Below are 8,190 nucleotides of genomic sequence, written 5' to 3'. Positions count from 1 at the left end.
TTTCCAGAGTGGTTATACAAGCTTGCAATCCCACCAACAATGGAGGAGTGTTCCTCTTTCTCCACATCCTCGCCAGCATCTGCTGTCACCTGAATTTTTCATCTTAGCCATTCTGACTGGTGTGAGGAATGAGACAGAAGCAGAGCTTAGGGACAGTGAGGAAGCGGGATGGGCTGATAGCCAGAGAAAGGAGAATTCTCCTCAGATGGCCTCAGCCAGAGGACAGAGGAACAGCATTCTAGACCTGGAGGATGTGAAATCCAGAAAAATTCCTTAATCCTTCTCATCTCTGCTTTCTTATCTATCAAATTACAGGCCTCAAGTAGATGGCCTCTTGAAAATCATTAAGCCCAATAATTTTAAGTATTCACTAGATTAAACAAAACCAAACTACTTTGACTTCGGAATAAGACATGATTTACTCTAAGGGGAAAAAGCAACTCCTTTTGAGAAAAAATAAATTAATTAAGAATCAGAATCACAGTGTCCGGTTGCAATTTTAACTCTGCAAAGAGACACATGCTAAACACAGTCAGGCCCCAGTCAGCCCAGTCTCTTTGGTATGACCCTGACACTAGTGGAAAAGGGTGGGGGAAGGAGCCTTGTATCTGTCTCCTTAAATATAGCCCTCGTCCACGCAATGTCAGCAATGCCAGAAGAAATTCCATTTGTGTGAACTGTGGACCTTCATTACTTTGCTGTCCAATGGCACAGGGAAGATCTCAAGTCAGAGATCATGCTCCTTCTGCACAAGATGAATGCTGAGTGTTTTCCTGAGACCAAAACCAATCCATCTCCATGGTGACTCAGGATGGGAAGAGACAATTAAAGGGGGGAAGGGGTTCTTTTCACTTTGGACCCCAACTTAGAGCATGTCTTCTTGTCCAGACTCCAGTTGCAGGGCAGTAGGGTGAAATGTGAAAAGACTCTGAAAGGGGCTGTAAGGTCTGGAGCCTAATTACCATGTAGCTTGGGCTACCTTTGGCTCTCTTAGTAGGCATTCATGCCTACCTCAGTATCTGGCCTAGCATCCTTGTGACTATCAAGTGAGCCCTTTGGAAATGCATTAACTTAGTGATTAGTTTTTACCAATCTGAAGACTTAAACACATCATCTGACAGCATCCAAAACCTACAGCAGAGGTCTCCCCACTTCCTTGTAACCCACCGACCCGATGTTTCTGCCAATACATTTGAGAGGCTTCTTGATTTATGGCTTTCCTTATTGTATTTTTTTAAGCTTCAGGAAACAGCACGCCATAACATGGGGTAACCTAGATCTGTGCTCCCAGCTTATGGTCACTCATGTTTAGCTCCTGAATAAACTATCTCCTAATCCTTCTGAGGCAGGAATGGTTTCTTCTGTTACTCTGAAAAGAGCTCATAGTTCTAAGAATAAAGATGTATAAAAGACTAAAAGATATGAAGATATCTACCTTTATTACAGCAAATTTAGGAAAGCTACGGTTTTATAGTGCAAAGTCAGCCAAGATCTTACCAACCAAGGCAACCATGTTCATTTTAATGTGCACATACTTATATTACCTACAAAGGGAATCGCTATGCTATAGCTTATTTTCTGTGTGTGCTTGCATGAGTTTACATGCACCATGCACATGTAGGAGCCCATGGAGATCAGAAGACACTAAATCCCTGAACTAGGACCCAAAGCTGGTTCCTCTACATGAATACTTAGTATGCTAAGCCACTGAGCCATCTCTCTAGCTCCAACACTATTCTTTATCAAATCCTCTCTTTGGGCACATCTATGTTATTTCCACCTTGTCTTTGTTAAAAGTATATGAACATATGCTTATATGGTATTACATTCTGAAGGACACAGACAAAATATAGCACACTATGGGAAACACCTTTGAACATGCAAAACTCCATAACCATCTTTTTATGATTTTTCTTTGTTATATTACAAGATATTATAAATTCTAAATCTCTGCGTGTCTTGAAGTTTCTGAGATTTTTTTCCCAAACTTTAGTGCATTTTTCTTGCAGAGGAGCCCACCCCGGACCCCACTTTCTCAGAGAAGCAGCATATAAGATACCCAGGACCGGATGCTAAATGGCATGCAAATCCCAGCTGCCAAGAAGCCGATGGGAAATAAATTGGAACACTTCTGAAAGTACGAAGGTGATTATTGCTCAGTGCCCAGAGGTCTTTCAGCAATTCGCTTAAAATATTCCTTCATGTCAGAGCCATAATCACCTTTTCAAAATTGTGCCGTGGAGAGTCGTGGGTATGCATTTGGTGTAAGGGGCATAAATCTCTCGAATCCACACACTGCAACCTGCAGAGCCTCCCTTCCCACAGGAGTGGCTGTTCTAGGCTGCCCGGGACATCTGAAAAGCACATGTCTGCTCCCCAAATCTTACAACCTTTCAGGGACCCTTGCCCCAACTTCCCAGCCCTGGGTTTGCACATTTCTCCTTGATAAATCCTTTCAGAGACAAAGCACTTATCTATGCAATTCTGGCTTTCATTATGCAAACCATACCTAAACACACAAAGGAGAGCTAAACTTAATGTTAAGGGCCATGGCAGGATGACCATGGCAGGATGACCAGGCTGCTGGCAATTGTTTTGTTCCTCCATTGAAAAGCTTCATACATGTTTGGCAGCGGGATAGAAAAGGTCATTCCATACTGGTGAGATGACTCAGCAGGCAAATATACCTGACACCAAGGCTGATAAAATGAGTTCCATTCCCAGAACCCACAGAGTAGAAGAACAGCCTCTTACAAGTTGTCATCTGACTGGTACTTACTGGACACTTGTATACACTAGGAAAAAAGAGCCCATCCCATATACATGCAAACAGCCGCTCAAGTCATAGGGTAAAGGTTTTGTCTCTTTCCCCCCCCCCCCAAACCCTTAAGAGTATCATTTGTGTTTCTGGGGGCTTGGGCTGACTTCACATACATCACCAAAAGAAGGCTTGCCTGACTTGACTCATCCACATACAGTGCTTGCTGTCCCTGAAACTGTTGGTCTTTTATGTCCATTACAGCCTATTGTTGATGCTGAGTGACTGATAGCCCCTGAAATTCATACAGAGCCCTTGGCTTGGCAGAGTTATTAAAGCCCATGTTTGTGTAAGACCTGGAGTATAGAGCCAATGTCCTACCTCTGTGTCCATGGTCATTCTAAGTTCATCATTGTCAGAGCTCAGAGGCAGTTGCTAGGGGCTAAAGACTTTCAAAGGACTCTACCTGTGTTTGGGCAACTATATAAAACTAAACGTTTTGTGGAGGGAGATAAATGGATCTGGGGACCCCAGAGACTGTTTAAAGAAATATGCATCTCTGGGAAGAGAGCATCTTTCTCAACCAGGCTCTCTGGAAAGAGTGGATGCATTTATCCCTTGCTCAGCTTCAAAGGGAGGGCAAGAATATCAGCAAACTCCACACTCAGCCAGCCTAAGTCCCTAAGGACAGTCTTCAGAGTCCAATCGCAAGAACTGACAAACAGTAGTCACAAAGACAGCCAGGCAGCCGAGGCAAACGCGGCAATAAAGTGGTGCTCTACCTGATTTGTATGCTTCTTTGTAAATGGAACTGAACATGACTTATGTTGTTGAATCCCAATGTTTATGAGACAAGCGCTGTTTCCAATTTTGCAGGTGTTTCTCCTGAGGCTCAGAGACGTGTCATTGATTAGTCAGGTATCCCAATTAGAAAAGTGGCAGATCTGGGTTTGGTTCCAACTCAGACTCTGAAGCACCTGCTGGTACCTTCTACACAGATGCCTGATCACTCCCAGCTAGGCATTATGGCCTATAGTAAACAGAAGACAAGAACATTTACAATCGAATCTCTTGAGGCAGGCTTCCTTCCCACTGGCAGCTGACCCAGGTCCTATCTCCACATACTAGATCAAGTAGACACATCACTGGAAGGCTATCCCCAAACCCAAGCAGTCGTCCAAAGCGCCCAAAGCAAAGTGATATCCTTTTATCTGCGGTTTCCTTCTTTCACTCTCCCCACAACCACCATTTCCTTCTTTCCCTCTCCCCACAACAAAACCATTACCCACAGCAACCAAGCAAGAAACTAAAGCCTGTATTTATCTAACCCTTCTTCCCTAACTCCATGCTGTCAATTGAATCCTGTCTTTTCTCCTTCAAACTTATTCATTACCTCCTTGTTTCCTATCCCCACTCCAGCACCAAACCCCCAGATCCCTCATCTATCCTCCCACGGAAGCCTCCTGGGTCTCCAAGGATTTCTATTACTTCACACCTCCCCCTGGTGCTAACCTCAGAGCAAATTCCTTCTTCTGGATAACAAGGCCCCTGCAACTGTTCCCACTCTATACTTCCCTCCCACTTAAAGACAGCTGTGCATAATAAAAGAGAATTCTTCCATTATGCTGCGATGGGAACTGTAGATATTCACTTGAGAGTTTGTGCTCCGTATTATTCTCCTCACCAAGAAAGCCCGCACTTCACTCTATTGGTCTTTGCCTCCCAACTAGATGCTATAGTTATATCAATTACAATTATGGTCAGTTACACTGGGTTTTTGTTTGTTTGTTAGTTGGGGGTTGTTGTTTTGTTGTTGTTGTTGTTGTTGTTGTTGTTTTTCTGCAGGGTTTCTCTGTGTAGCCCTGGCTGTCCTGGAATTCACTTTGTAGACCAGGCTGGCATTGAACTCAGAAATCCACCTGCCTCTGCCTCCTGAGTGCTGGGATTAAAGGCGTGTGCCACCACACCCAACTACACTGTTTTTCTTTTTTTTTTTTTAAATATTTTTTATTACGTATTTTCCTCAATTACATTTCCAATGCTATCCTAAAAGTCCCCCATTACCCCCCCCCACTTCCCTACCCACCCATTCCCATTTTTTGGCCCTGACGTTACACTGTTTTTCTTAATTGTATGAGTTTTGTATTATCACATACACAGATAACCAAGTATAGAGAGAGTCATCACCTTCATTTCTAAAATAACTATGATAAAGTCAAGAAATTGTTTCCAAAATCACTAATGTTGGTTTGGTCTGATCTTGTAGGAAACATCTCTTGGCCTCTGGTTGATGACAGTCTTAAGTGAACGAGCTGAGGAACACAGCCAATGAAAAAGCCATGCTGAGCACCTAGGACTGTGTTTTGAGAAATCTGGAGAGTAGATAATTAATTAAGGCTCATTATGTCATTAGATAATGAAGCCTGTACTGACCTAGGCATATCTTAAGTGCACTGTGAAAAACGTGTGTCACATGGTCAAGCTACTGACCACCAATAGAAGTGGAAGAAAACCAAGGAAGGAATATTTAAGTGATTCCGGGTTAGAAGCTATTGAAGGAGTCAGTACCTTGAAAACCCTATGCCATAGAAGGCCATTCTAACAGAACTGAAGATACAACCACTAAGTGGAAGCTTAAAGAGTACAAAACTCCCAGTTTCGTGTGTATATGAAGCATGTGTGTTCAACGTTAAATGCCTACATCAGAAATGCTTTAGAAAGGTTTCCACCTTAAGTAGAAACTGGTGTGAGACAGATGTAGAAGCATATGCTTGTTACCCCAGCACTAGGGAAATAGCAACATGAGGATCAGTACAAGGTCATCCTCCTCCGCTACAAAATGAGTTCAAGACCAGCTTGGTCTACATGAGACCACATGTTATAAGAAAAAGAGGAGAAGGAGGAGAAGGAGGAGGAGAAAGAGGAGGAGGAAAATGAGGAGGAAGAAGGGAAGGGGAGGAGGAAGGAGGGAGAAGGAGGAAAAAGAGGAGGAAGAGGGGGAGGGAGGAAGAAAGAGGAGGGAGAAGGAGGAAGAGGATGAAGAGGAGGAAGAGGAGGAAGGAAGATGCAGCCCCTGCAATGAGATGGTCCATAAAAGTCACCCATGCTCCTTCCTCCTGTACTGAAATGGAGGGGATCCTGGACTCCCCCTGCCTGCTAAGAACAAGAGTGCCTTTAGGTCCAATACGCATGACCTATACTTATTTTCTGAACCAGCCACAGTGAGCTCCATCTACAGTAGGAAATGCAAATACTTAAAGCAGGCAGACAAGTAGCTAGCTGTCTGTATCAAAGTGAGAGGAGCATTAGAATAAAAGTCCAGTTCAGAACAAAGTCCAGAGATTGCTCAGCATATCACACTCTAGTTATTTTTAAAAGATATATCAGGGAAACTAAAACAACTCATTTCCAACCCCTGAGGCGTAGCACAAACAACCGCACTGAAGATTTCTGGTTTTCTCTGTTCTGTCTGCTATGGCTACAATCAGAGTTGAGTAGTATGGACTTCAAGTCTGAAGGACTGGGCTCATTAAGAGTTAATAGCTGCTTTTCTATCAGCTGTTCTCCCTGGCCTCTACTAAGACCCAAGAACTCTGCCATGGTTTCTCTAGTCTTTTGTATCCATTTTGTAACCCACACATAACCATAACGTATAGTCTAATTATTGATTATTTGAATTATGAAGTCTAAAAGTCCATACAGAAGAACTTGTGCTTGCTGGTAGGTACCTATGGAAAGGATCCAGGACTACGTCATCAGTTGCAGCCAATGAAGCTGACATTGCTGGTGGCTTTATTTGTTATTCAATTAATTGTAGTGTTGTTGAAAAGCCCAAACATGGCTATCTGCTTCTCCCTATTCCAGAGACAGCCGCATCTTCTTGTGCAGTGCCAGCCTCGTCCCGTAGACAAAATGGTGAAAGTCGGTGTGAACGGATTTGGCCATTTTGGGCGCCTGGTCACCAGGGCTGCCATCTGCTCTCCACATGGCAAAGTGGAGATTGTTGCCATCAACAACCCCTTCATTGACCTCAACTACATGGTCCACATGTTCCAGTATGACTCCACCCATGGCAAATTCAACGGCACAGTCAAGGCTGAGAATGGGAAGCTTGTCATCAACAGGAAGCCCATCACCATCTTCCAGAAGCGAGACCCCACTAACATCAAATGGGGTGATGCCAGTGCTGAGTATGTTATGGAGTCTACTGGTGTCTTCACCACCATGGAAAAAGCTGGGGCCCACTTGAAGGGTGGAGCCAAAAGGGTCATCAGCTCTGCCCCTTCTGACGATGCCCCCATGTTTGTGATGGTTGTGAACCACGAGAAATATGACAACTCACTCAAGATTGTCAGCAATGCATCCTGCACCACCAACTGCTTAGCCCCCCTGGCCAAGGTCATCCATGACAACTTTGGCATCGTGGAAGGGCTCATGACCAAAGTCCATGCCATCACTGCCACCTAGAAGACTGTGGATGGCCCCTCTGGAAAGATGTGGCATGATGGCCATGGGGCTGCCCAGAACATCATCCCTGCATCCACTGGTACTGCCAAGGCTGTGGGCAAGGTCATCCCAGAGCTGAATGGGAAGCTCACAGGCATGGCCTTCAGTGTTCCTACCCCCAATGTGTCCGTCATGGATCTGACGTGCCGCCTGAAGAAACCTGCCAAATATGATGACATCAAGAAGGTGGTGAAGCAGGCATCTGAGGGCTCACTGAAGGGCATCTTGGGCTACACTGAGGACCAGGTTGTCTCCTACAACTTCAACAGCAACTCCCACTCTTCCACCTTCAATGCCAGGGCTGGCATTACTCTCAATGACAACTTTGTCAAGCTCATTTCCTGGTATGACAATGAATGCAGCTACAGCAACAGGGTGGTGGACCTCATGGCCTACATGGCCTCCAAGGTGTAAGAAACCCTGGACCATCTACCCCAGCAAGGACACTGAGAGCAAGAGAGAGGCCCTCAGTTGCTGAGGAGCCCCTATCCCAACTCAACCCCCAACACTGAGCATCTCCCTCAGCACCACCTGACCCCCATAACAGGAGGGGCCTAGGGAGCCCTCCCTACTCTCTTGAATACCATCAATAAAGTTCGCTGCACTCCAAAAAAAGAAAAGAAATGCCCAAACATGTCTGTTTCTGAGCTATTATACCCATAAAAATTATCTTTTTTTTAATTAGATATTTTCTTTATATACATTTCAAATGCTATCCCAAAAGTTCCCTATACCCTCCCTCCGCCCTGCTCCCCTGCCCACCCACTCCCGCTTCTTGGCCCTGGCATTCCCCTGTACTGGGGCATATAAAGTTTGCAAAACCAAGGGGCCTCTCTTCCCAGTGATGGCCGACTAGTCCATCTTCTGCTATATATGCAGCTAGAGATATGAGCTCTGGGGGTACTGGTTAGTTCATATTGTTGTTC

General features: G+C 44.7%; 1 pseudogene; it reads left to right on the top strand.

Moving 5' to 3' along the window:
• Positions 1 to 6,627: 6,627 nt before the first annotated feature.
• Positions 6,628 to 7,693, top strand: LOC110286011 (annotated as a pseudogene).
• The last annotated feature ends 497 nt before the right edge of the window (positions 7,694 to 8,190 follow it).

The sequence above is a fragment of the Mus caroli genome, chromosome 19 (genome assembly GCF_900094665.2).
Source record: "Mus caroli chromosome 19, CAROLI_EIJ_v1.1, whole genome shotgun sequence".
NCBI classification, from domain to species: domain Eukaryota; kingdom Metazoa; phylum Chordata; class Mammalia; order Rodentia; family Muridae; genus Mus; species Mus caroli.
The sequence above is the reverse complement of the archived record's forward strand: the minus strand, read 5'-3'. Positions and strand labels throughout refer to the sequence as shown.